Source organism: Balaenoptera physalus (genome assembly GCF_965194825.1).
Source record: "Balaenoptera physalus genome assembly, chromosome: 5".
NCBI classification, from domain to species: domain Eukaryota; kingdom Metazoa; phylum Chordata; class Mammalia; order Artiodactyla; family Balaenopteridae; genus Balaenoptera; species Balaenoptera physalus.
In genome coordinates, this window is record NC_138884.1 from 110,980,487 (window position 1) to 111,008,168 (window position 27,682).

A 27,682-nucleotide genomic window follows, 5' to 3' on the forward strand; every position below is an offset into this window, starting at 1 on the left:
CTGTGGGAGGGAGGAGTACGGAGTGTGGGGCGAGCCTGTGTCAGCAGAGCCTGACGTGACGTTGCACCAGCCTGAGGTGCACCGTTTGTTCTCCTGGGGAAGTTGTCCCTGGGTCACGGGACCCTGGCAGTGGCGGGCTGCACAGGCTTCTGGGAGGGGAGGTGTGGATAGTGACCTGTGCTTGCACACAGGATTCTTGGTGGCTTCAGCAGTAGCCTTAGCATCTCATGCCCGTCTCTGGGGTCTGTGCTGATAGTCGTGGCTTGCTCCCGTCTCTGGAGCTCGTTTAGCAGTGCTCTGAATCCCCTCTCCTCGTGCACCCCAAAACAATGGTTTCTTGCCTCTTAGGCAGGTCCAGACATTCTCCCGGACTTCCTCCTGGCTAGCTGTGGCACACTAGCCCCCTTCAGGCTGTGTTCACGCAGCCAACCCCAGTCCTCTCCCTGGGGTCTGACCTCTGAAGCTGGAGCCTCAGCTCCCAGCCCCCACCCGTCCCAGCGGGTGAGCAGACAAGTTTCTCAGGCTGGTGAGTGCCAGTCGGCACCAATCCTCTGTGCGGGAATCTCTCCACTTTGCCCTCCACACCCCTGTTGCTGCACTCTCCTCCATGGCTCCGAAGCTTCACCCCTCTGTCTCCACCTACGAAGGGGCTTCCTAGTGTGTGGAAACCTTTCCTCCTTCACAGCTCCTTCCCACTGGTGCAGGCCTCGTCCTTATTCTTTTGTCTCTGTTTTTTTCTTTTTCTTTTTCCCTACTCAGGTACGTGGGGAGTTTCTTGCCTTTGGGGAGGTCTGAGGTCTTCTGCCAACGTTCAGTAGGTGTTCTATATGAGTTGTTCCACATGTAGATGTATTTCTGATGTATTTGTGGGGAGGAAGGTGATCTCCACGTCTTACTCTTCCGCCATCTTGAAGCTCCTCCTGCACTATTGTTTCTTGACTGCCTTTCCTTTGTTTCTGTGTTCCCTCTCTCCTCTAATTAGTAAATGTTTGAATCTGTCCTTTGGAACTCAAGGAAGGAAGGTCTGAGAGGCTGAAATCTTTTCCTCACAAACAAGAAACTAAGAACACCAGAAGACTTTTGTACCCTGGAGGGCACATTAGGGTGGTTCTGCTTGGATTCAATTTTACTAAAAATAACAGCCAAAGTGCTTAAACTCTACATGACTGGCTCCCAATGACATCACCTATTTACCAGCTACTACTCTGGCTCCCTTCACTTCACATACCTCAGCTTTCTTTCTTCTAACACCCATGCTTAGATCCTTAGTCCTGGCTAATCCTTCTGCTTGGAACACTCTTCCTACAGATATCTAAATCCCAAATTTTCTTATCTTCATGAACCTCTGCTCAAATCAGACCCAGGCAATGAAGCCTACCTCAATTACTCTCTATATAATTTAAAACTAACACTCACCAACCACCACCCTGGCATTCAAGATTGTCTATATCCATTCTTCTTCTATTTGTTTTTTCTGTAGCTCTTATTGCATCCTAACATACAATATAATTTATTATAATTATTATTTACTGTGGGATCCTTCCTCCTTCACTAGAATTTTAGCCATGCAACAGCTGGCATCTTTATGTCTTTTGTTTCCTGATGTAGCAAAGCACCCAAAACAATGTCTGACATGTATTAGGTATTCAATAAATATATGTTAAAAATATATATGAAGGTTTTGATTTGTCTGCCTACATAGATGTCATTTATTCTTGCTTTTTATGTATTAAAAACTAATAGCTATTAAATGCTTGTTCTATACCGGAAACAGGTCTGATTGCCTTACATGTACCATCTTATTAAAGCTTTACAAGAACCTTGTAGTCTGCATCTTTCTATAGCAGTACAGCATAGAAGATAAAGGCAGTCGTTAGTAGAGAATATCTCAGGATCTTAAGCCATAAATCATGGCTTTGAGTCTAGACCCTGCCACTTACTGGGTGTGATGCCTTGTATAAGTGAAGTGAGCCTCCCTCTCCCCCTGCCTCAGTACCAAGATTTTCTCATTTTTGAAATGGGACATACGTTTAGTACTGCCTCATGATATTGTTATACCTATAAAAGAGTTAATACATGAAAAAGTATCAGAATGGCATCTGGAACAGAGTATACACTAAACAAATGTTAGCTATTATCATTACAATAAATATTTTATCAATTTTTACATATACATTGTGAACCTGGGGCTCAGAGAAGCCAATTAACTTGGCCAAGATCAAGTAGGTAGTAAGTGGCATTCAGGTCACTGACTCCCAAACTGTGTTTTTAACCACCACACAGCAAGGAACACAAAAGGAGGAACACTTAGGGGGAAAATAAAATGAGTTAAAATGTGGATTTCTGTATCTTCACCCCAGGATATTTTCTACCTAAATTTAGACTTCCTAGAGAATATCAGTCTCTGGCTATATATTTAATTTTCTCTCCAAGCTGGCATGAAGCAGACTTGATCTTTGGAAGACAGCAGGGTTCACGTGATTATTTTCCTAGCCTTTGCCAAAAGTCAGTCATTTAAGTCTTTGTGGCACACGACCAACTGCTTTGTACATCAGCTGCTCTGTAAAAAGTTGAGAATGTGATAGATTTGCTGACAAGCGCATTTTATGTTTGATGTGCATAAATTTTTTTTTGCAGTGATAAAAATAGAAGCAGTTAAGAGTTACTGAGTGGCTTGTTTTTCCTTCTGTCTCTTGAATATTTTGATCTTAATATAGAGCAGGTGTCTTGCTTGTTTTCACCTGTATTTTCCAGCTTTAACTTCCTCATCCTGTATTACTTCATTATAAGAAAGAAGTCATAGCTACTATGTGCAAGTGTGAGAGCTTGTTGTCTCGGGGGCAAATAAAAAAGTAACAAACATTGCATTACAATTTAGTAGAAGAAATGGCAAATCATGTATTTGTCAAATATAGTATTTAAACCTAGGACAAGCCATAGTCAATCCGCATCTGAAGCATTGTGATAGACTCCCAGATTCTCTAAGCCATTCCTTACCCACTAGCCAGGGTGACTTGATCTCACTGTAAATCTAACCATTTTTCTCTCCCACACAAAGCCCTTTAATGGCTTCCTATTGAAGTAAAATCTAAAATCATCAGCATGACAAGGACTGCTATGTATGATCTTGCCCCTTTCTGTCTCTCCTAGCACACTTCTCACTAGTATCCACCCTTCTCTTCACCCCATGCCACCACACTAGACATTTTTTCTATTTCTAAAACATTCCAAGTTAGTCTTTGACTCAGAACATTTGCACTTGCTGCCTCTCTACATTGTCTGATCTTCTCACAGATCTCTATACAGCTAACTAACTGCTTCTCATTATTTAGAAGTCAGCTATGGTCCCTTCTTTTTGAGGTTGTCCCATAGTGCACGTTTTAAGTAATAGGCCGGGATTTTGTTCATCTTAATCTCTATTTCATCCTCATTGTCCAAAGTATCAACCACATAGTAGGTGCCCCCTAAATGACAATTGCAGACTGGCTGACTGAATAATTTACTGACTATGAATGTATCTGCAATCCCAGGCAAGGGATCATCAGTGCCAAAAAAAAAAAAAAAAAAGTCATCCAGAAAGTTCTGTGAGATGTTATGAAAGGAAGCAATCATGCTAGAATGGCTATCATTGAGCAAGAGTTAGCTCTCAAATAATGATTATTTATAATTGTTATTGTTGTTATAAATAATTATTTAGTGTCTACTATGTGTAAAACAATAGTCTAAGTCTGTTCTATAGATAATGTTATTTAATTTTCATAAAAACCTAGTGAATAGATACTCACTTTGTAAGTGAGGGCACTTGACTTAGTTCATTTGGGCTGATGTAATAAAATACCAGAGACTGGGTGGCTTATAACCAACAAATTTTATTTCTCACAGTTCTGGAGAGTGGAAGTCTGAGATCAGGGTGCCAGGATGGTCAAGAGAGAGCACCCTCCTGGGTCACAGACATCTGGTTGTATCTTCCCATGGTGGAAGGGACAAGGGAGCCCTACAGGGCCCCTTTTGTAAGGGCACTAATCCTATTTATGAGGACTCCACCCTCATGATCTAATCACATCCCACAGGCCCCACCTCCTAACACCACCACAAAGAGCATTAGGATTTTAACATATGAATTTTGGAGGGACACAAACATCAGACCACAAGACTGAAGCTAAGTTATTAATAACATATACATGATTACACAGCTAGTGAGCAGCTGAGCAGAAATCTGAACCTAGACAGACCATAGAACCCATGCATTCAGTTGTAACACTGTATTGAACTTGGACAAATGAAAAACAAAGGAAATGCCATCCAGTTTGAGGGAAAAGTGTGATCAAAGATAAGGAAGAGGGAACAAGCAAATAATATATTGGAAGTCATGTTAGGCTAGAACCCAGTGGATGAGCAAAAGCGTTAAACATGAAGTTGAAAAGCAGTTTGAAATCAGGTCATGGAGAGGTGTGAATGGCAGGTTGGGAATGCTGCAGTGATTTATTTGAAAAAAACCTGAAAACCTTTGGAGGAGGGATTTGCATGACTTGATCTTGGCTTTATGGTGATGGGGAGAACAATTAGGAACAATTAGGAATTATAAGTTCTAACAAGAAGTAATTGATGTTTATTATACACAAACATTTATTATTAATAAGCATTTATTACTTAATTAATAACATTTAATTAATAACATTTATTATTAATAAATATTATTTATTAAATATTAATAAAATATTTCCCAAAGTATTTTGACTCAAAAATATCCTATTTGATTATCAACAATTACTGTGTTATCAGTATTATTAATTCCATTTTACAAATAAGAATAATTAAGTTAAATTAAAAATAATGTTGTTCCGGGACTTCCCTGGCAGTCCAGTAGTTAAGACTCTGTGTTCCCACCGCAGGGGGTGCAGATTCGATCCCTGGTCAGGCAACTAAGATCTCACGTGCCATGACACACTACATGGCAAAAATAAATAAATAAATAAAAATTAAATGAAATTAAAGTAAAAATAATAATGATGCTCAGAAAGGGCAAGTGACTTAGAATGTCCAAGATCAAATGGCAAACATACCTAAAACTATAGAGATTTTCAAAAAGCCTTTAGGTAAGTCTAGGATGTTCATCCACAGAGAGAAGCACAGTTGTCACAATTGTTACATCTCATGAAGTGGCTCCAGTGTGAGGACTCTTTACATGTGTTGTTTTTATTTACAAAGAGGCAACATTGCCAAGAACTGAAGAGCAAGGACATCAGAGTCAAACTCCTGACTTTGAATATCAACTCTGGCTTTGCTAGCTATTTGTCTCTAGAGAATTTATTTAACTTTGCTTTGTCTTAGCTGCAAAGCGTTCTGTAAATCAAATGAACTAAAAAGTATAAAGTGCTTAGACCAATGCCTAGTATTAAATAAACTCTCTTAAGTATTTTCTCATGTGTGATCCTCATAACACTTCTGTGGATGCTGCCATTTCCTTTTAATACACAAGGAGACTGAAGTCCAGTCTAAGGACACTATACCCCAGGGGAAAGAATGCCAGGGAACAGGAAAGCCCTTGTCAAGAATAATAAATACATGATCACTCTTTCCGGAGAATTTGTGCCTTATCACAGATATGGAAAATTGGCAATAATTAAGTCATCAAACATGAAAATGTGAGAAAGTCATGTTTCTCCTTCACTGAGAAAAAGGTAGGACGATGCATGATGAAGAAGAGGGTGCCAATAACCTAGCAACAATGAATTCACTGAGAATTTGATGGTCAAGCCCAGTTAAAGCCCTGCTCCTTGGAAAAAAATTTCCCATTGTCTAATCATAATATCCACCTCTTCTGATCTCCTGCACCTCCTACTGCCCATTTGATCTGATCTGGGAAAGGTTCAAGAGTACTTCTGGACACCAGATCAAAATTCCAGTATTTCTTTCCCAGCCCTGTGAGCTTAAAAAATCTACTTAACCTCTCTGCATCTGCATTTCTTCATATATAAAATGAATATAATGATGCTTAACTTTGAAGCATCTTTGAATTAACAATTTACCATATAAATGCATGGTGTACGGTCAGCATTTAATAATGACTAAAAGGATACTAGCAGATAGCATTTGTGGGTACATACAGGAGTTCCAAATGCTTTGTTCAAAACAAGTATTATTAATTTTTGGTTAAGTGGATGGATTATCTTGACACACTGTTAATACAGTTATGCTATTTTCTTTTTTCCCCCTTCCCAGAGTTTACTGATTTTCTATTCTTTTATAAATTTCTGTCTTTCACTTTTCTCCCTGGTTGCCTCATCCACCTGTTCCAAAGGGTGTTGCCAAAATTCAGTAAGATATAGCTGTATCAAGCATAGTGTATAGCATCTAACCTAATGATCATTAACCAGTAGTTCTGGTTTCCAACAGACAGGTCACGTAAAATTGCTGGACCTCAATATTCTAACCTGAAAACTGAGGATAACTTGCAGTGATGTAGCAAAGTTTAAAAATCAGTGGATAGAAAACTGTCTGGTACATAATACAAGTTTTTAATATCCTCTCCTTTCTCTTGACTCTTCTTCTGCCTCTAGATTATCAGGAGACACTATTTCTCTTTAGTGCTCTCAGCAGATATTTCTAAATGTTTTGGAGATTAAATGCATAATCTGGAGAGAAATCAACAAATTCAAGAGTTAATGGAGGAGGTGAGCTGGGCTGGGTTGAGATTTCCTAAAACATTCAGGATTCCCTTAGAATTGGGCACCAATTAGTGTTTATTCATTCATTGGCAATATTCATGCATTCAGTGCCTCCCCTTCTCATTCAAAGTAAAAGTGGTTGCAAGACCCTAGGCAATCTGCCTCCACCTCCTCTCCCAAATCCACATCCCTGCACTCATCAAATGTCCCCCTCATTTGCTCTGTTGCAGCCATCTTGCCTCCTTACCCTCCAGGCTTCTCCCACTTCTGCCTGGAATTCCCTCCCTACCCAGGGATTCCCATACCCTACCTACATCTAGAATGTCCTTTGCCTTTTTGCTTTCTTACTTTTCTCCCTGGTATATTTTACCATTTGACCTACTAATCTGATGTAATTATTTGTCTGTTATCTTTCCCCCTCCTCTAACCTATAAGGCCCATGAAAGCAGGGACTAGGTCTGCTTCCTTTACTGTGTCTGGCATGTAGCAGTTCCTCAACAACTAGTGAATGAACAGACTGATACATTCAAACTGTTCACTCAATGACTGCTTTGTACAAGTGTGAATACCATGGTGAACACCAATAGGCATAGTCCATGGCAAGCTCCATAGTTGAAGAGACTGATATTAAATAAAACAATTACTAAAATACACATTATAACAACCTCTGCTGGTAAAGGGACTTGGTCCCCTCACATCCAGGCTTTGTCCCTCTCCTGGTCTGCTGTATGTTAGAGGGTGTCTGGCCCTGTAGGCTTCTGGTTCAGTTTGACTGATAGGAGCCAATTAGCATGAGTTTAGAAGGCTAGGAGAAGGGAGGAATGGGGCATTTATCTTCCTTCTTTACCTCAGGCAGTGGCTGCATCTCCTCTGTGAAGTAAAAGCACCTCTTCTCCTTGTCTGTCCCATCTAGGGTTCCTAGTAGTTCCTTACTGGTGACAATATCTGTATTGCCTCACTTTCTGCTGTTTTGTTTCTAAGTTCCTCCATTAATCATGGAACTAATTACCTTCATTCTATTTTCTCCTTTGAAACCTGAAGGCATGTCTGGCTGTTTCTTTGGATCTTTGCTTTTTTTACTTAGACTCTGATTGGTACACCATCATCTGAAATTCTTTTAGAGGAAGGCACAGTGCATGGGTCAGCACATAACGGGACCCCTCCCAGTCCAATGGAGCTATCCAGGGAGATGCTGCCTGAAGTGACGGCATATTATTCTTTGAGAAGGGAGCATGAAGAGGAGTCAACAGGGAAAGCAAGGGTGGTGTGTTTCTCAAAGGAAATGGCATATACGTGAAAGCCCTGTTCCAGGAGGGAGTGGAAAATTTTCAATAACAGGACAAATAGCACCAGATCTGGAGAATATAGAAGGAGAACCCAAGTGAGGCAGGAAGATTTGGTCAGTCATTCTGGGTCATACTGGCCATGTTTAGGTGTTCACCCTACAATTCATGGGGCTCTTCCAGGGAAGGCCTTTAAACAGAGAAGGTCAAGGCAGTGGCCTCATCTGATTTGTGATTTGTAAAGGTGATCAGCTGCAATGGAGACTACAAATCTGGAAGCTAGGAGGCCAAGTGGGCAGCTGCTGTAGTGCAGGCATGAGGTCATGGTGGTTTGAACCCGGATGACGACTGAGATATAGACAGGAAGCGGAGAGTCCTGGGCTCCTCCCGTCACTCTCCTGCCCCTCCCCAGACTGCTGAGTGTCTCCTGTGTCCCTGTGGGCAAGGGGAGACACTGGCCCCATCAGCTTTCTGTTTAGGTCAGTGCCAGAAAGACTCACCTCAGAGAGAGTAGCCTCTGAAGATGATGAGAAAGGCAGTCAGGTGAATAAAGGCTTTGCTTCCATCATCTCCTCCCCACAGACCAGCTGGAGCAAAGGTTCAAACTAACACGAGGCCGTTAGTGAGAAACTGTCACAACCTCTCCTCTTTCTCATGTGGTGGCAAACTTCTCCAGAACACTCCACACTTGATTGTTCTAATTCTGGGCAAGCTCCATCTTCCCCATGTGCTGACTCGGTTCCTCAGCTTTGCTCACGTCTGTGTCTCTTGGGGTATTTCCAGGGGCTCTAAGACTATTCCTGTGTCTTTAGTAAGCATTTTGGGAACTACTTCTACTGCTTCTTGCAATGTTCCTTTTGTCACAAGAACAGTTCTAGGACAGAGAAGAAAAGTAGGACTGAATGATACCAACTAATAAATACTACTATTTCATGGTTGGTGAAAGTCAGAAGGTGTTAAGCTTGAAGTCAGAAGGTGTTTTATTAAGTTCATGTCCTTATTCTGTGCCCTGGAACTGACGAAGAAAAGACTTTGACTTGCTGTGTAATAGTTATTCACAGGTACTGAACATTAGTAGGAGTCAGGTACCAGGCTAAGCTTTATACAAATTATCTCATTTCATCCTCTCAACCACCCTCAGGAAGAAGACTGCTTATTTTCTTCATTTTTGCAGGTAGGAAAATAAGCTCAGAGAGATTAAGGGACTGGCAGGAAACCACACAGCTGACAAGTCATGGGAAAGGATTTGAACTTGGACCATCCTGTTTGAAGCCTTTGCTCTTACTATAACTCCCACAACCTGAGGTACCAAGAACATGAGGTTGGGTGCCCATATTGGGATCTTAGTCTGATGACAACTTATCTGTTTTGTTAACTGTGTGATGCCAGACAAACAGCCTGGCCTCTCTGAACCGTAATCTTCCTTGTCTGTGAAATAATAATAATAACAATAATAATAATGATAATAATAATAATAATTCTACAAGATGCAGGGCACCGGGGAGAATTTTAAGAGATTATGTATAGAAAACGCCTAACCAGCCCCACATTGTTCCCTGCTCAGTACTTCAGACATTCCATATAAACTGACTCCAGCCTTGCCTCCTAACAAGCTGTGTAACATTAAATGTCTTTGAAGACCTTTGAGTCACACATGTACGGAGTGGGACGAAATCTGATTTACCTATAATTTTTATAAAGAAGATTAAATAGGAAAAATATGATACAGAGCAACCCACACATAACAGATGTTTATTTTCCTCTCCTTGGGTAAGCCTTACTGTTCTTTCTGTTTAAAATAAAATGTTTAAGTAGTAAGTGCTTTATCTTCCTTTCTGTATCAAATGAGGTTATCCTTTTGATATAATTAACTTGTACTGGAAAAAAGCAAAAGAATACTACATAAAAGCAAAAGCTTACTATCACTACTTAATGATTTTAATTCTATGAATAATTATAAAGAATGAACAATTAATGCCATGCATTAAATTGCCTAGTGCTTTTCAATTTTACTTATTCATTATTTCAGGGCCCCTAATTTTATAATCTATTAATTTTTTTTTTTTTTTTTTACAAATAAGAGAACTGTGTGCCTCTTGTCTAGTCTGTTTCTAAGAACTGTTGATCCTAGCAGAGAGAAGACATTTTTAAAAATGAGCTGTAACTAGTGGATATGAACACTGACTCAAAAACTCTAATATTTTTGTGGTATCTTTTCTTCATCATTTCACAATTATTATTCCATGTGCTGATGATCAATCCCCCCCCATTTCTGGGTGATTGCCCTATTAATGACAGAGATGAGAATAGAATTAAATATTTGCACTAGGGGCTATGCTTAATTGAGTTCCTTCTCTGCTTATTGCAAGCTTTGGGTTTTGAAATTAAAGCCAACAAAAATGACGCCATTTAGAAATATGACTAAAATTAGAAGTCTTTTAAATATGATAAAAATTCTGCAGAGACTAGGATTTAAAAATTTTTAGGTTCAGACATGTGGTATAATTTTAGAAACAAAGCACAATTTTTTTATAAATTTTGAAAAATGTGTCCATATTATATCGAGCACTCACATTGTTGCAGAAACTGTCAAACACTCAGGAGTGAAATAGAAGATAATATTAACCCTAAAATAGTTCAATATACAACATTATCTCATTTAACTTACAAGGCATCTTGAGGAAGAGACTGTCATTATCCTTATTGGCAGGGACAAAACTGAAACACACATTCATTCAAGTACAAATACTTATTTGAGATCTGGGATATTCGATATTGGGATCTACTGTTTGGCAGGCATTATACTGGGCACTTGAGATATGTCTGTGAACAGAATATACAAGACCTCTATTCTCACTCTACTATTATTTTAGAGGTACAAACAGATCATAAAAAAATTTAAAAAACAGTCAGAAATCCGTTAACTGTGTCAAACACTGAAGGTTGAAAATAAGCCAGCTATGGGAAAATTCTGCAGAAGAGCATTCTACATGGAAAAGCAAGAGCAAAGACCTAGAAAAGGGAGAGAAGCAACAAAGCTGACAAGCGAGTGAACAAGGAGAGTGTGGTGGGGGAGAGTTGAGACAGGTGGTGTGCAGAGCCAGATCCTGTACAACTTTGTGTATAATGGCAAAGAACTCATATTTCATTCCAAGAATAACGGGGTGGCATTGAAAGTTTTGAAGCAGAATGGTTATGTAATTATTTAAAAATTTATTTGTCTATCGTTCTCTGGAAAATGGACAACAGAGGGCAAGAGTAGAAGCAGGGAAACAAGTTAAGATGCTATTAGGTGTCCCAGAAAGGAGATGTGAACTTGTACTAGGATAGGGGTATCAGACATGGATATGGGACTCAGTAGTTTCCAGAAACAGGATTGGTGTTAGATTGGATATGGGAGGATGAAAAAAAAGGGATAAATAGTAAATTTTATGAAGAAGCAATTAGATTCATGAGAATTTCATTTACTGATAGGAAAAACTGTGAACATAGCAATTTTGTGTTTGTTTTGCTTTTTTCTTAAAAAAAATACAGTACAGAAGATATTAATTGTTCTATTTGGGGGTGTTGTTTGGGATATAAAACTGAAGATATCCAGTAGACAGTTGGGCATATATATTTGAAGCTCAAAATGTTTTCTTGCAGATACAAATTTGGGTTTTCAACTTACAATTGCTATTTAAAGGCATGGGCTAGTGTGAGATCACCTAAAGTGAGAGTTTATGCAGAGAAAAATAGAGAGCATAAACCTAAGCCAGGGGCTTATTCTCTTAGAGAAGATACATAATTTGCTCTACATTTCAGGGCTAGTAAGTGGCAAACTTAAATCCTGTATGACTCCAAAGTCCATACTTTTATGTTTTATCATCTATTAGATGATATTTTAAGTGAGCTTTTAAAAATGAATAGACTTTTGATATCCAAGAATGCTGAGAAGGTCACTACAGGCTGAGGACACTAATATTTATGGCATAAAAGTGGAAGAGGACAGAGAGTGTACAATGGGTGGTTTTGTTGTTCAGTGTGATTTCAGTATAAGGCCTGGGGAGAAATGTATCAAGAAATGAATCCAACTAATATGTAGGGCGAAAGAAAGAAACAGCTAGTTGTCTGTTTTTCTACAGTGACTGGGGATTCATGAATGGAGATGATGTTCTAATATGCTGATTCTGAAAATAGATCATATAGCTGGATGATTTATCATTATTATATATGAATTACTATGTGGAAGGGGCTTAGCAGTTATTCTCTGTGACTTCCAAAGATAGAATTAAGAAGAGACATTTTTCAGAGTCAGGTTTACACTCAATTAATAAAATAGTCCCAAAATTGTCTGACCTCTATAAAGAACATTGTTTCAAGAAGTTCTCAATTATCACAAGTGTTCAAATACACATTAGATTCAGCATTCAGTAAGAATGGTTCTTATTTGTCACTTATTTATTTTTCCCTTTCAACTTTCCAGTACATAACCCATGTCTTAGTCTGTTTGGGCTGCTATAACAAGAATAATATAGACTGGGTGGCTTTAACAACAAACATTTGTTTTTCACAGTTCTGAAGACTGGGAAGTCCAAGATCAAGGCACTGGCCCATTCAGTCCAGTGAGGGCCCACTTTCTGGTTCACAGACGGCAGCCTTCTCACTGTGTCCTCACATGGTAGAAGTGTCAAGAGACTTCTCCTGGGTTTCTTTTTTAAGGACACTAATCCTATTTATTGGGGCTCCACTCTCATGACCTAATCATATCCCAAAGGCCCCACCTCTTAATACCGTCACCTCAGGGTTAGGATTTCAACATATGAATTTGGCGTAGGGACACATACATAAAGTCCATAACAACCAGCTTTAATCCAAAATGTTCAAGCTGTTTCTTCTTGTACAAGTTCTTTTTGGAAGCATTTGTTATTCCCCATTCCTTATCCAGCTCTATATTTATACCAATTTCTGACATATGTGAATAGAATAAAATAAATTTTCATCTTTACTTCGGTGTTGTATTCATGACTTTGTAGATAAAGACTTGCTAAGAGAGAATAAGTATAAAGTATGTAGCTTCACAAGAATCAGGAAAGAAATGGGGCAGAAAGGTAAAGACAGTGTAAAATCAAGAAAAAGAAAAATGATGAAGATTTAAGTTTACTATAATTATAATAGATTTGATATGCAATCAGTAAACTATAGTTATCTATTTTTAATGTTGGATCAGGACTGTGGTAGATGTAGATGTGATATTAATTACAATCATTGCTATGAATTGTTTACTCATGTCTATTTTGTTAGGCTACAAAATTTTAAAAGAATTATTTATAAGCTAGGCTAACTTGATTGTAGATTTTACTTGACCACATAAAGCTCTGTTAAGAGCTTCTCAGATGTGAGATTAATATTGGAAAATGGGCAGGAGCTCTGAAGGAAAAACTTTTAATTTGTTGAGCTCCCATATTTACAAATCCTTAGCTATATTGTCCTCATCAGACAGCCTCTTGAGCCTTCTTGAGACTCAGATCTTGATTTGTAAACTGGGGACAATAAAGCAGTCTTGTTTGATCATTTAAGGATCAAGTGAGATAATAAATGTAAACAATGATGATCAATTAATTGTAATCAATCAATAAAAATCACCTCCTGGGGCTTCCCTGTTGGCGCGGTGGTTGAGAATCTGCCTGCCGATGCAAGGGACACGGGTTCAAGCCCTGGTCTGGGAAGATCCCACATGCCGCGGAGCAACTAGGCCCGTGAGCCACAACTACTGAGCCTGCGCGTCTGGAGCCTGTGCTCCGCAACAAGAGAGGCCACGATAGTGAGAGGCCTGCGCACCGCGATGAAGAGTGGCTCCCGCTTGCCGCAATTGGAGAGAGCCCTCGCACAGAAACGAAGACCCAACACTGCCAAAAATAAATAAATAAAATAAATAATAATTAAAAAAAAAAATCACCTCGTTTTTGTTAGAATGGGATGGGATGAGAGAAGCCACCCTCACTGAGGTGTCAGATATATTAGGGATGAATAGCTTTAGAGAATTATGTCTGGAGTGAGTTTTTGCACGTGAGTTTGTGTCTTGGAATTGAAGTCAGGTAAACAAAGAACAAAACAACCAAATTCATCCCTTATTAGGAAAACAATAAACTTCAACCCTCTGAGTTAGAGCTAATATTTGACACTGAAGGCAGCATAGAGGACTGGATAAACAGGATGAGATTGGGTATGAGTTTATATGTGTGTGTGTGTAGGAGTGAGGATGTGAGTGGATGTGGATGTGTGTGTGTTTGTGGTTGTTTATGTGAGTGTTTCTGTGTGTGTTTGGGGAAGGGGAGGAGAGATAACGGCCTCTGAGAGCAGAAATAACGCGAGGAGTAAGCAACTGCAGCTGAACAGTAGTTACACAGCATAACTAGCACCTTAAGAGGAGAGGAATAAAAATACAGTCATGGTAATGATAAGACAGCATGGTTCTGACCCCCATACACCTTTTAAGTTGAGGGAGATTTCTTGGACAAGCTCAGATGAAGCTGGAATGAAATACCTACATCCAGTGATGGTGCATACGCTTTTCACATATTTTGCCAACTGCATACATACCTAGATGGGGATGAATGGGGGATAAACTTCAGCCTACAGCCTGCTTGTCAAGTCATGGGCCCCCCATGGAGCTGCCTCCTCAGAGGAAAAGAATATTTTATTTTTTTCTCATTTGCATAAGACGTTCTATGGGAACCTGGTGGTCCTGCCTATATCAGTATCTCCAGACCACACTAGAGAAATGGGAAATAAGGATGTGCTGTCAGAATAGATAGCACTGTACTTCTTCTTTTATATATTATGAAGCATCAGTGTTGGCTCATAATGCAAAGGAAATAATAGATTAAAAGGGAACAATGGTGGACTTTTAGAGAAGATAGATTCCCCAAAAGTTTTGATTTTTGAGAGGAATAATTCCCTTATAATCACTAAAAAGTGAGTACTGAAGTATTATGGACTGAGTGGTGTTCCCCAAATTCACATGTTGAAGCTCTAATCCAACGTTACTGTATTTGGCGATAGAGACTGCAAGGAAGTGATAAAGGTCAAATTAGGTTCTAAATTTGGGGCCCTAATCCTGTAGGGCTGGTGCCTTATAAGAAGAGGAAGAGACACCAGACCTCTCTCTCAGCCATGTAAGGACACAGCAAGAAGTTGGCTGTCTGTAGGACAATTCTTCCAGAACTTTGAGGAAATGAATTTGTTGTTTAAATGACCCAGTCTGTAGTATTTTGTTATATTAGGCAATCCCAGCTGACTTATACATGTAGCTTCTCCGTAAGGGTACATATACGATCACTTCCTGATTACTTTCCTATAATATAGTCAAAATTCCACATATAACTATGATCCAAGTCCTGTGTTCTTTGCTGATAGACCCAGGATTAATGTATTTGGTAAATTAACCATATACACCTCAGAATGGCCCAGTTTTATTTTCTCAAAATGCATCTGTCTTAGTTAGCTTATGCTGCTACAACAAAATACCATTGACTGGGTACCTTAAACAACAGACATTTATTTCTCACAGTTCTGGGGGCTGGGAGTCTGAGATCAGGGTGTCAGCAAGGTTTGGGTGAGGGCCCTCTTCCTATATGCTCACATGGCCTTTCCTCCAAGCCTGTGCATGGAGAGAGAGATGTCACCTTCTCTTCAGGTCCTTATAAGGGCATTAATCCCATTATTAGGGTCCCACCCTCATGACCTAACCTAATCCTAAATACCTCCCAAAGGCTCCACCTCCAAATATCTTCACATTGTGAATTAGAGCTTCAAGGTATGAATTTTGCGAGGACATTAATGGTCAGCCCATAACATCAGATGTGAATTAGATGGTCATTTTTACACTCTAGGTAGCATGGGGCCAAGATTACAGTACCAAACTTGCGAATAATCCTGAGAAACACAAAGATCCTACTGGAACTAAAATCCTATGATCCTGATGACCAACTTTGACAAGCAGCATTTGATTTTTGCCAACTTGTATCATCTCCCTGCTCTGCTTTTTTTTTTTTTTTCATTTTTTGCTAATGGTCCATTCTTACAGAAATGTATGAGAATGTAAGTTATGTGGTCAACCATAAGCATGTATATGTATGAATAAAATGATATTTTTTATTCAAATCATTGCATTTTGAACCAAAAAAAACGTAGATGGATCCTACAGTAATAATTTTATTTTACAAATTAAAAAATTGAGGGTAAGAAAATGTGTGTTTATTTTTGCTTTTCTGAATACCTAAAGTGTACTTTTTTGGGGACACTGGAATTAGAACCAGAGCCCCTATCACCCAGTCCAGGTCACAGTCATTAAATCTTTCAACAAGTACATATGTATGTATGAAGCCCATCATACCCAAAGTATGTGCTCAATGCTACAAGAGCCACTGTCTCTAAGAAAATATGCCAGTAAATATCCCAGAGCCAAGATTGGAAGAGAGGGATAGTAGCAGAATAGTGATGAAAAGCATCTGGAAATTTGAACTGGAGGTACCTCCCTGTTGTTTCAAGGCCTGAAATTCTCTACATGCTTCTGAGAGAATGATAAGCCAGCAAAGGCTTCAGGTCAGGATTAAAAAATATGTATTCTATGATAATATTTTACAGTTAAGGAGGAGTAGAAAGTTTTGTAAGCAATTGGTGATATGCAATTTTAACTTCCTAAGGAAAAAGAGTTTAGACTAAAGAATTAATGTGGTTAGAGGCAGTATTCTAAAGACATTAGAATTCTGGGTTAAAAGTTTTATACTTTTTGTCCCCCAAAAAAGTATATAGAAATATACTATCCACTGATGCATAACAGTTTCTGAGCTTCCTCACAGAGGGCAGGACCCATTGTCTTGCTTCTCCACAGATCTGATTCCATCATTTCAGCTTTGTTTTGTGCTCTGAGAGCCAACCCATGGATCAAAGGGTATTTAAGGAGCAGTAGTTAGTAACTAAGGAGATTTGGTGACAAAGCAGTGCATTTTCCTGTTCCGGCCTTTGGCATCTGCTCCAGCCATTTAACTTAGGACTCATTCCTGTCACCAAGTCTCCCTTTCATGTATCTAGTTCAGTAATTCAGTGTCTATCTAGGCTCGTATTACTGCTTAATATATTATCAAAATCATAAAGGGAGGTTTTATAGTTTGACTGTCAGAGAGAAAGACAGAAGGGATTAGGTCTGGATCTCCTAGCACATAGGAGATAGCAACAGACAAATATGAAGTGTCGACCAAATGCTAGACTATGTTTTAAGTCAGAGACAAGCCACTGCTCTCAGGCTAAATCCAGCCCTCCATTGATTTTTGTAAATAAAGTTTTATTGGAATACACTATTGCCCATTTGTTTACATATTTCCTAGGGCTGTCTTTGCTATACAACATCAGAGTTGAGTAGTTGTGACAAAGACCATATTGCCTGTAAAGCCTACAATATTTAATTTCTGGCTCTGTATAGAAAATGTCTGTTGATCCTTGTTCTAAATGCTTTATTACAAATTACTACCTATGTGACCCTCAACAAGCAGTGTAACCTTCTTAATATTCACAAAAACTTCATGATGTAGCATTTTACATAAGAGGTAAAAGGTGTGTGCCAAAAAAAAGATAAAAGCTGTGCCAAAGCTAAAGAGTATATAGCTAGGAATCAACAGACCTGGAATTCAAACTCAACCCATCTTCTCTGGAGTCTATGCACTTAACAATAACAGTAATTATAAATACATATTTATATGTGTGTTTGTATAAACTGGCTTTATTGAGCTAAAATTCACATACCATACAATTTACCTAATTAAACTGTACTGTTCATTGGTGTTTCATACATTCACAGAGTTGTGCAAGCATTATAACAATTTTAGAACATTTTCATCATCCTCAAAATAAAACAAACTCATTATCAGGATCTATATCTTCTCTACCTCCTCCCCAACACTTGTTATTGTCTTCATTTTTATTTTAATTATTGCCATTCTAGTTGGGTGTACAGTGGTATATCATTGTGGTTTTGTTTTGTTTTGTTATTTATCAGGCATATGATTTTCAAATATTGTCTGTCATTCTGTGTATGATCTGTTTTCTTTTGTGGGTGCTAATATAAATGGCATTGTGTTTTTAATTTCAAATTCCACTTGTTTATTGTTGGTATTCAGGAAAGCAACTTTTTTTTTTTTAACATCTTTATTGGAGTATAATTGCTTTACAATCGTGTGTTAGTTTCTGCTTTATAACAAAGTGAATCAGTTATACATATACATATATCCCCATATCTCTTCCCTCTTGCATCTCCCTCCCTCCCACCATCCCTATCCCACCCCTTTAGGTGGTCACAAAGCACCGAGCTGATCTCCCTGTGCTATGTGGCTGCTTCCCACTAGTTATGTCTTTTACATTAGGTAGTGTATATATGTCCATGCCACTCTTTCACTTTGTCCCAGCTTACCTTTCCCCCTCCCCATTTCCTGAAGTCCATTCTCTAGTAAGTCTGCATCTTTATTCCCATCTTGCCCCTAGGTTCTTCATGACCATTTTTTTTTTTTTTAGATTCCATATATATGTGTTAGCATACAGTATTTGTTTTCCTCTTTCTGACTTACTTCACTCTGTATGACAGACTCTAGGTCCATCCATCTCACTACAAATAATTCAATTTCATTTCTTTTTATGGCTGAGTAATATTCCATTGTATATATGTGCCACATCTTCTTTATCCATTCATCTGTTGATGGACACTTAGGTTAAAGCAACTAACTTTTGTGTATTAACCTTATATTCAGCAACTTTGCTATAATCACTTATTAGTCCCGAGATTTTTTGTTGTTATTGTTGATTCTTTCCAATTTTCTATATAGATACTTATGTCATCTCCAAACAAAAATAGTTTTAAGTCTTTCCTCCCAATCTATATACCACTTATTTCCTTTTCTTTCTTTACTGCATTAGCAAAAGCTTCCAGTATGATGTTGAAAAAATGTGGTGAGAGGAGACATCCTTGCCTTGCACCTAATCTAAATGAAAGCTTCAAGTTTCTCACCATTGAGTAGAATGTTAGCTGTAGGCTTTTTGTAGATAGTCTTTTTCATGTTGAAAAATTTTCTGTTGATAATTTACTGAGAACTTTTATCATGAATGGGTGTTGGATTCTTTCAAATACTTTCTCTGCATCTAATGATATGATCATGCAAATATTTTTAGTCAATTGATGTGATGGATTAAATTGATTTTCAGATGTTGAGCCAGCCTTACATACCTGGGATAAATTCCACTTGATTGTGGTATATGATTTTTTTCATACTTTTTTAGATTTGATTTGCTAATATTTTATTGCGGATTTTTGCATCTATTTTCCTGGGAGACATTGATCTGTAGTTTTCTTTTCTTGTAATATCTTTGTCTGGTTTTAGTATTAAGGTAATGCTAGCTTCATAAAATGAGTTAGGAAGTATTCCCTCTGTTTCTCTCCTCTGAAAGAGATTGTAGAGGATAGGTATAATTTCTTCCTTAAATATTTGGTAGAATTCATGAGTGAACCCATCTGGGCCTTGCAGTTTCTCTTTTGTAAGGTCATTAGTTATTGATTCAATTCCTTTAATAGATATAGCCATATTCAGATTGTCTGTTTCTCCTTGTGTGAGTTTTGGCACACCATATATTTCAAGGAAGTGGCCCATTTCATCTACATTATCAAATTTGCAGGCCAAGAGTTATTCATAGTATTTCTCTCTTACCCACTTAATTTCCATTGGATTTGTAGTGCTGTCCTCTCTTTCAATTCTGATGTTAGAATTTTTTTCTTAGTTAGCCTGGCTAGAGGCTTATCAATTTTATTGATCTTTTCAAAGAACCAGCTTTTGCTTTCATTGATCTTTCTCTCTTGATTTCCTGATTTCAAATTCATTGATTTCTGCTCTAATTCTTTTTATTTTATATACTTACTTTGGATTTAATTTGCAATTATTTTTCTAGTTTCCTCATGTGGAAACTTAGATTATTGATTAGATATCTTCTCTTTTTTAATATACACATTCAATGCTTTAAGTTTCCTTCTAAGTGCTGTTTTCTCTTATAGTGTAAAGCCAGGCATTAAGCTTTTTTATTATAATGTAAGTGCCTGACATTAAGCTATTGATTGCTGAGGCATTCATTTCAGACATCCATCTTGAACAAACATATTGACAGCTGAATGACACATCTACTAGCAAAGCAACTAGACAAGGAAAAAGGGGACCCCCCCACCCATGAGTTTTCCCTTTTAGAAAGCCCTGGGTAGCCTAGATACCTGACAACTTGAATGGATTTGCTTCTCCTTTACCATGCTCTAATTTCTGTTCTTCTGTTTTAAATTTTCCAATAAAGAGTGAACATGCAAAATCCTAGGTAACCCACTCTCAGACCCTAATAAAGGCAGAACCTCACGTCTGTACTCCCTCCCTCTTTCTCTGTGACATCACTGTGTGGCCTTCATGCATATTGTATACCCTCCACAACCTGTGAGTAATAAATTGTCTTGTTCAAAGTTCCCTGATGGTTTCTTGCTGAACGGTGTTCTCCTGCAATCATAATAAGAACCACAAGAGATGGTCAAGATACAACATTGACTCCAACCTGGGAAATGTCTCTGGGGCTCACCGCAAGGCATATGGGCCCATGCAAGTGCCTCAGCCATTCCTAGCCAATGACATCACTAAGATAATAATGTTGCAACCCACAAATTTTGATTTTTTTTCATTTAGTTTAAGATATTGTCACATACAAATAGCTTTATTTCTCATTATCCAATTTTTATACTTTTAATTTTTATTTTTATGTAATTGTCTTGGCTATACTCTTAGGTATGATGTTGAATAGAAAGAGTAAGAATGGACATTCTTAATAGTCTCTGATCTTAAGACAAAACTATCCACTCTTTTGGCAGTTAGTATGATGTTATCTGTGGGTTTAAAAAAAAAAAGTCATTTCTCAGGATGAGAACTTTTCCTACTATTCCTAGTTTCTTGAGTGTTTTTATTATGAAAGCATGCTGGATTTTACCAAAAGGTTTCCCTATATCACTAGAGATGATCATGTATTTTTTTTTCTCTTATTCTAATGATATGGTGTACTACATGAATTGATTTTCTGATGTTAAACCAACTTTGAATTCGTGGGATAAATTTCACTTGGTTATGGTGAATATTTTTTGCAATATGCTTCTAGATTAAGTTTGCTAGTATTTTGTTAAAGATCTTTGTGTCTATATTCATAAAAGATATTGTTCTATAGTTTTCTTTTTAATTATGTTTTTGTCTTCTGCTGTTCTTACTGAGATTTAGTAGATTTCTTGAATTTTTTAAAAAAAAATTTGTGTGATCTTAGGATAATTTCCAGATATTTAAATAGTTTTTTTCCATATATATAATTTTTACTAGTTATGTTCTTTTCAATGGTGAGATCCTTATACCAGAAGTCCATGGGAATAAGGTATTGGAGCCTATGTTCCTGAACCAATATGCTATATAGCCCAGTTTTCTCTGGATGCATGATTGCTAACTTCAGACATAAGTGACTAACTGCTGTTAGGGAGTCTCAGACCAACAGTGCACATTAAAAGTATTTTTAGCCATTATGGCAGTAGAGAGTTGGACATTTTTTAAAATATAGAATTAACTGATCTCAATTATTTTTGAGGAGCTATGTTTCACTGGTGACAATCAAAGCTGAATGTTTGTTGAAAATTCAGACACATCCAAGTATGTCTAGAGTAGAACCATTTTACATGAAGGAACAAAGAGGCTTACATGAACAAATTTTTACTAAAGGGAAAGGGTAATTCAACAAATATTACTGGGATCCTTTCCATGGGCCATGACTTTGTGATGTATTGTCCACACCAGGACAACTTTTTTTTGGAATAAAATGTTTCATTATTTACTGCCAATTTTTAGAATGTTAGAAATAAAATAGGTGTCAGAAAGCACTAATTCCAATAATCTCATTTTAAAGATGAAAAAATGGAGGCTCAAACAAGGGATATAACTTGCTCAACATTGCAGAATTGATGAGAACTGTCCTGTGGGGGAATCATTACTCAAGACTGTGAGACCAGGGAAGACTTCCCAAAGATGGTGATAATCCGTAACTTCCCACTCCCCTTAACCCTCCTGGGTTCCTCACTCTATCACCCTGCACTAACTGCTTTGCACAGTTAAAGTTCTTTTCAGTACTCACATTTCATCTTCCCAAGACAAGAAGCTTATTAATGACCCATGTAAAGTATCTAACACAGTGAACATTGTAGGCTCTCAAATATGTTTCTTCTCTTGACTATTTTGTACCATTTCTATTTTTTTGTGTCCTCCATATGATTGATTTTCTGATTAGTGTTTTGTTTCAAAAATGAAGTCAGGCTAAATTAAATGGACGCAAATAGAAATCTAGCTATACCACTGACCCTACCATATTGAGAACATCTGGGTAGGGCTAGTTTCTGGAAATATTTGAGTACACTTTGCTTCACACAGTACCTCACATTTTCCAAGATGGGTTGAGAAGTTGCATCCTATCTAATCTGGGTTTTTTTTGCAGTATATTTTTCTTTCTTTCTTTTTTTTTAATAATTGGGGTATAGTTGCTTTACAGTGTTGTGTTAGTTTCTGCCGTACAGCGAGGTGAATCAGCTATATGTATACAAGGTGAATCAGCTATATGTATACATATATCCCCTCTTTTTCGGATTTCCTTCCCATTTAGGTCACCACAGAGCACTGAGTATTGTTCCCTATGCTATACAGCAGGTTCTCATTAGTTATCTATTTTATACGTAGCAATGTATATATGTAAATCCCAATCTCCCAATTCATCACACCCTCCCTTTCCCCGCTTGGTGTCCATACACTTGTTCTCTACATCTATGTCTCTATTTCTGCTTTGTAAATAGGTTCATCTGTACCTTTTTTCTAAATTCCACATATCTGTGTTAATATACGATATTTGTTTTTCTCTTTGACTTACTTCACTTTGTATGACAGTCTCTAGGTCCATCCACTTCTCTACAAATGACCCAATTTTGTTCCTTTTTATGGCTGAGTAAGATTCCACTGTATATATGTACAACATCTTCTTTATCCATTCATCTGTTGATGGACATTTAGGTTTCTTCCATGTCCTGGATATTGTAAATAGTGCTGCAGTGAACACTGGGGTGCATGTGTCTTTTTGAATGATGGTTTTCTGAGGGTATATGTCCAGTTGTGGGATTGCTGGGTCATATGGTAGTTCTATTTTTAGTTTTTTAAAGAATCTCCATACTGTTCTTCATAGTGGCTGTATCAACTTACATTCCCACCAACAGTGCAAGAGGGTTTACTTTTCTCCACACCCTCTCCAGCATTTATTGTTTGTAGATTTTTTGATGATGGCCATTCTGACCTGTGTGAGGTGATACCTCATTGTAGTTTTGATCTGTATTTCTCTAATGATTAGTGATGTTGAGCATCCTTTCACGTGTTTGTTGGCAATCTGTATATCTTCCTTGAAGAAATGTCTATTTAGGTCTTCTGCCCATTTTTGGATTGGGTTGTTTGTTTTTTGATATTGAGCTGCAGGAGCTGCTTGTATATTTTGGAGATTAATCCTTCGTCAGTTACTTTGTTTGCAAATATTTTCTCCCATTCTGAGGGTTGCCTTTTCATCTTTTTTACGGTTTCCTTTGCTGTGCAAAAGCTCTTAAGTTTCATTAGGTTCCATCTGTTTATTTTTGCTTTTATTTCCATTTCTCTAGGAGGTGGGTCAAAACGGATCTTGCTGTGATTTATGTCATAGAATGTTCTGCCTATGTTTTCCTCTAAGAGTTTTATAGTGTCTGACCTTACATTTAAGTCTTTAATACATTTTGAGTTTATTTTTGTGTATGGTGTTAGGGAGTGTTCTAATTTCTTTCTTTTACATGTAGCTGTCCAGTTTTCCCAGCACCACTTATTGAAGAGGCTGTCTTCTCTCCATTGTATATTCTTGCCTCCGTTATCAAAGATAAGGTGACCATATATGTGTGGGTTTATCTCTGGGCTTTCTATCCTGTTCCATTTATCTATATTTCTATTTTTGTGCCAGTACCATACTGTCTTGATTACTGTAGCTTTGTAGTATAGTCTGAAGTCAGCAAGTCTGATTCCTCCAGCTCCATTTTTCTTTCTCATGATTGCTTTGGCTATTCTGGGTCTTTTATGTTTCCATATAAATTGTAAAATTTTTTGTTCTAATTCTGTGAAAAATGCCATTGTTAATTTGATAAAGAATGCATTGAACCTGTAGATTGCTTTGGGTAGTACGGTCATTTTCACAATATTGATTCTTCCTATCCAAGAACTTGGTATATCTCTTCATCTGTTTGTGTCATCTTTGATTTCTTTAATCAGTATCTTATAGTTGTCTTAGTACAGGACAATTTTAAACATAAAAAAGAGCACTATTAGTAATCATACCAGACAATATGCACAAAGTATAACTCTTCTGGGTGAACCAGAATGTGTATTCATCCCACTTACATAGCAGGTCTCATACTAAGCCTTACTTATAAAATAGTAATTTGCCATTAGGGTAAGTTCATATATATCTTATAGCAGAGTGGAGGAGAATATGTTAATCAAGTAATTATATAAAAACATAATTACAAACTCTGATGAGGACTGTGAAGGATAGGGACCAGTAGCAATGAGAATGTTTACCAGAGAAATCCAATACAGGCTGGAGATTCAGGGAAATTTTTTCTTAGGAGTTTTGTAATAAGAGCAACAATGTGAATAGGCATTAACTAGATAACAGAGAGGATGGAAAGAGCTCGAAGCAACAGGAGCAGCAGGTGTAAAGGCCCCAGGCAGAAGGGAACTTGACAGATTCAAGATTAGGGGTAAAATGGTATCAGATGAAGACAAGTAAAGGCAAAGACCAGATTATAAAAGCTCTTTTACACAATGTTAGAGCTTCAGCAAACAGCCTAGATGTTTTATTTATAACTCTGTGTGTGTGTGTGTGTGTGTGTGTGTGTGTGTGTGTGCAGTAAAATCAAGATCTTGAAGCAGAACTCTGAAGACTAGACTTTGTAACAGAATAAAATGAAGTGGCTAAAATATAATTTACCATCATCTGTTTTATATCCAATTACATAGACAACAAAGCATTGCTTCCAGGAACTGAAAATGTCTTCCAGAGTTCTAATAATAGGGTTCCTTTTGTTACAGCCTCCACTCAACTGAAATGAGAGTGGGGCAGAGCATAACCTGACCCACTTTTACTCTTTATCTGTCCATTGTCATTGAGCAACTTGCTTGTGCTCATGGCATTGTCATTAATATGAATTATTTTCTAGGAAGCTGCTTTGTCCCTAGTTCCACACAACACAGGACCAATGGATGTATCTGGACATGTGTGAATCAACAAAGAATTAACTAGAGTTCTTCTTAGGAACTGTCATTTCACTAAGTTTTGTATAACTATACATAGTTTTACACCAAAATACCCTGGACTTTGTGGATTGGAAAAGGAAGAATGACTGGGACAAAGATTGGAGGGAGGAGTACAGCAGATATCCTAATTAATTCATAAAAGACTCTATAAGTTATTCCCACAATAATGCTGCATAACCAGCCATCCCAAAATTCTGCAGCTTTCAATAACAAACTTTTGTTCTCATATCCATGGATATTTATGTCAACTGTGGTTTGTCTGCTCTAGACTGAATGATTCCTTTTTAGATTGTGGTTCACCTGGGCTTAATTCCAGGCCATGGGTTTTGTTCAGGTCCACTCCAATATTTTATTTTCTTTTGATCAGCGGGAAGAACAAGGAACATTCTTGTCATGGACGATTACCTGAGCTTAAGATTCCAACATCAATGGGTAGAAAAGATTGCTTTGCTCACAGTGAAATAGATAGGAAATTAGTATTTGCTGAACAATAACCCAAATTCTCATCTGGCCTAAATTAGGTAATTCCATATGTGGACCTTTTAACTTCAAAGCAACCACGGATGTCAATCATATCAGTATCATTTCCTCTTGCAGGTAATGCGCCTTAGTCCTCATGCTCACCTGGACCCAAGTTTTCTAAATTTGAATTTCAGAGGCAACTTACAAAATCCATCTTTGGAAATCCAAAATGCAAAAAGATAAAGAATTGGCACTGCATCTCAGATCCATTAATCTCATCCTTCATTTCCTCACATCCTGAATTTCTTTTAGGCACTCAAAATTACCAGGTTGTTTCACAATCCATACCTTTGCTTATAATGTGCCTTTTCCTGGAATGCAATCCTTGCCCCCCCACTTTGCCATTTTGACAAATACATTCTCTTCTTTCAAGATTCAGATCAAGGGACTGTTTTCTTAGCATGTTTCTAGTGTTTGGAAGTCAGTAAGTGGCTAATATGTTTTCTTGTTATTGAATAAATAATCACATCTCAGTCTATCCATCTACATTGAATTAAACTGAGGCCCAGAAAGTAAAAGTGACTTATTCTAAGTCACACAGCATGAAGTCCCCTTCAAAATACTTTTCATTCAGAAGCAGCAACAGATGTAAACTGCAGGTCACCAGTCCTCAGCAATTTGCATCTGTTTAAGTCATTTTAATGGCCAGCTCACAAAGACGTTCAGATTAGCTCTTAGAAAATCAATTGACTTGCAAGGTCATGATTTTAATATCATTTCCTTAATAATTTAAGACCATGATACTTTTAGAGTCACCTCTCTCCTTTTCAAGTCATTAACTTGGTTTTCTTCTTCTTGGTCTTTAGCTCTACCGAAAAGCATTCAGCAGAAGGACACATCTGAAATAAGCTCAAAAGAAGGAGTGAAGAAAAACCTGCTGTCAGAGAAGGTTTATGACATGACTGGGATATTTGGGACATTTGAATGAAGTTGCCATAGTAGGAAATGACTGAGAGCAGGACAAAGCGAACCTGGTCTCACGGACATCTGCTATTTTTGCCTCCCTGGGTCATATTCATCTTTATTCTGCTTTTCATCACTCCCTATTTCCTTATGTAGACTTCTCCTCCATCTCTCTAAGACCAAGTAGTTTAAATGGGCTCATTTTCCATAGAACTAAACCCCAGGAGGGGTATGGGATTCCAGTCTGGGCAATAGGTATGTCTACCCCCTGGCCAAGAAAGAAAGAATGCTTAGCACAAACCATTACAAAAGGATTCAATTCCATAGCTTTTTCTGGAACTCTTGGGATAAAGAATCATCTTTTCCGTTGATCTTGAACCTAGAAGGATACACTTTTAACAGTGCACATGGCTTCTTTTCTGCCACCATATTAGTCCATCGGAGCTGATAGTTGAAGAAGAGCTAAGTTTTTAAAATCCACTGGATATGGTGATGTCCGACAGGAATTTTCATGTATGTGACCTATAATTTCCCATTTTTTCCTACACTACTTTGAACTAGTTTTCAGACACTTTCAAATGTGAGTGAGGTCTCATCCTGTGTCTGGGATCTCTCCAACAAGGTCTCAGAAGCTGATGCTAGGAGAGTCAGGGCAAGCAGGTGGATTATGTGCCAAGCCTGGCAGCAGGTATATGGGAAAGGACCAGCAGATCAGATGGATAAGGGAGAGCTTCAGCGAGGGAGCCAGCAGACAGATGTAATGTTGATTCTCCCCGTCCTCTAGCATAGTGCTTTAGTATTTATATGCACTCTTGCATATATCACATACAAGATCCTATCTACCACTGAGATAGCTATCAGC

The 27,682-nt window shown here is 37.9% G+C and overlaps 1 long non-coding RNA gene across 1 annotated transcript in view; it reads right to left on the reverse strand.

Moving 5' to 3' along the window:
* Window positions 1-27,682, reverse strand: part of LOC309660922 — a 986,598-nt gene that overhangs the window by 956,372 nt on the left and 2,544 nt on the right. The window lies entirely within an intron of this gene.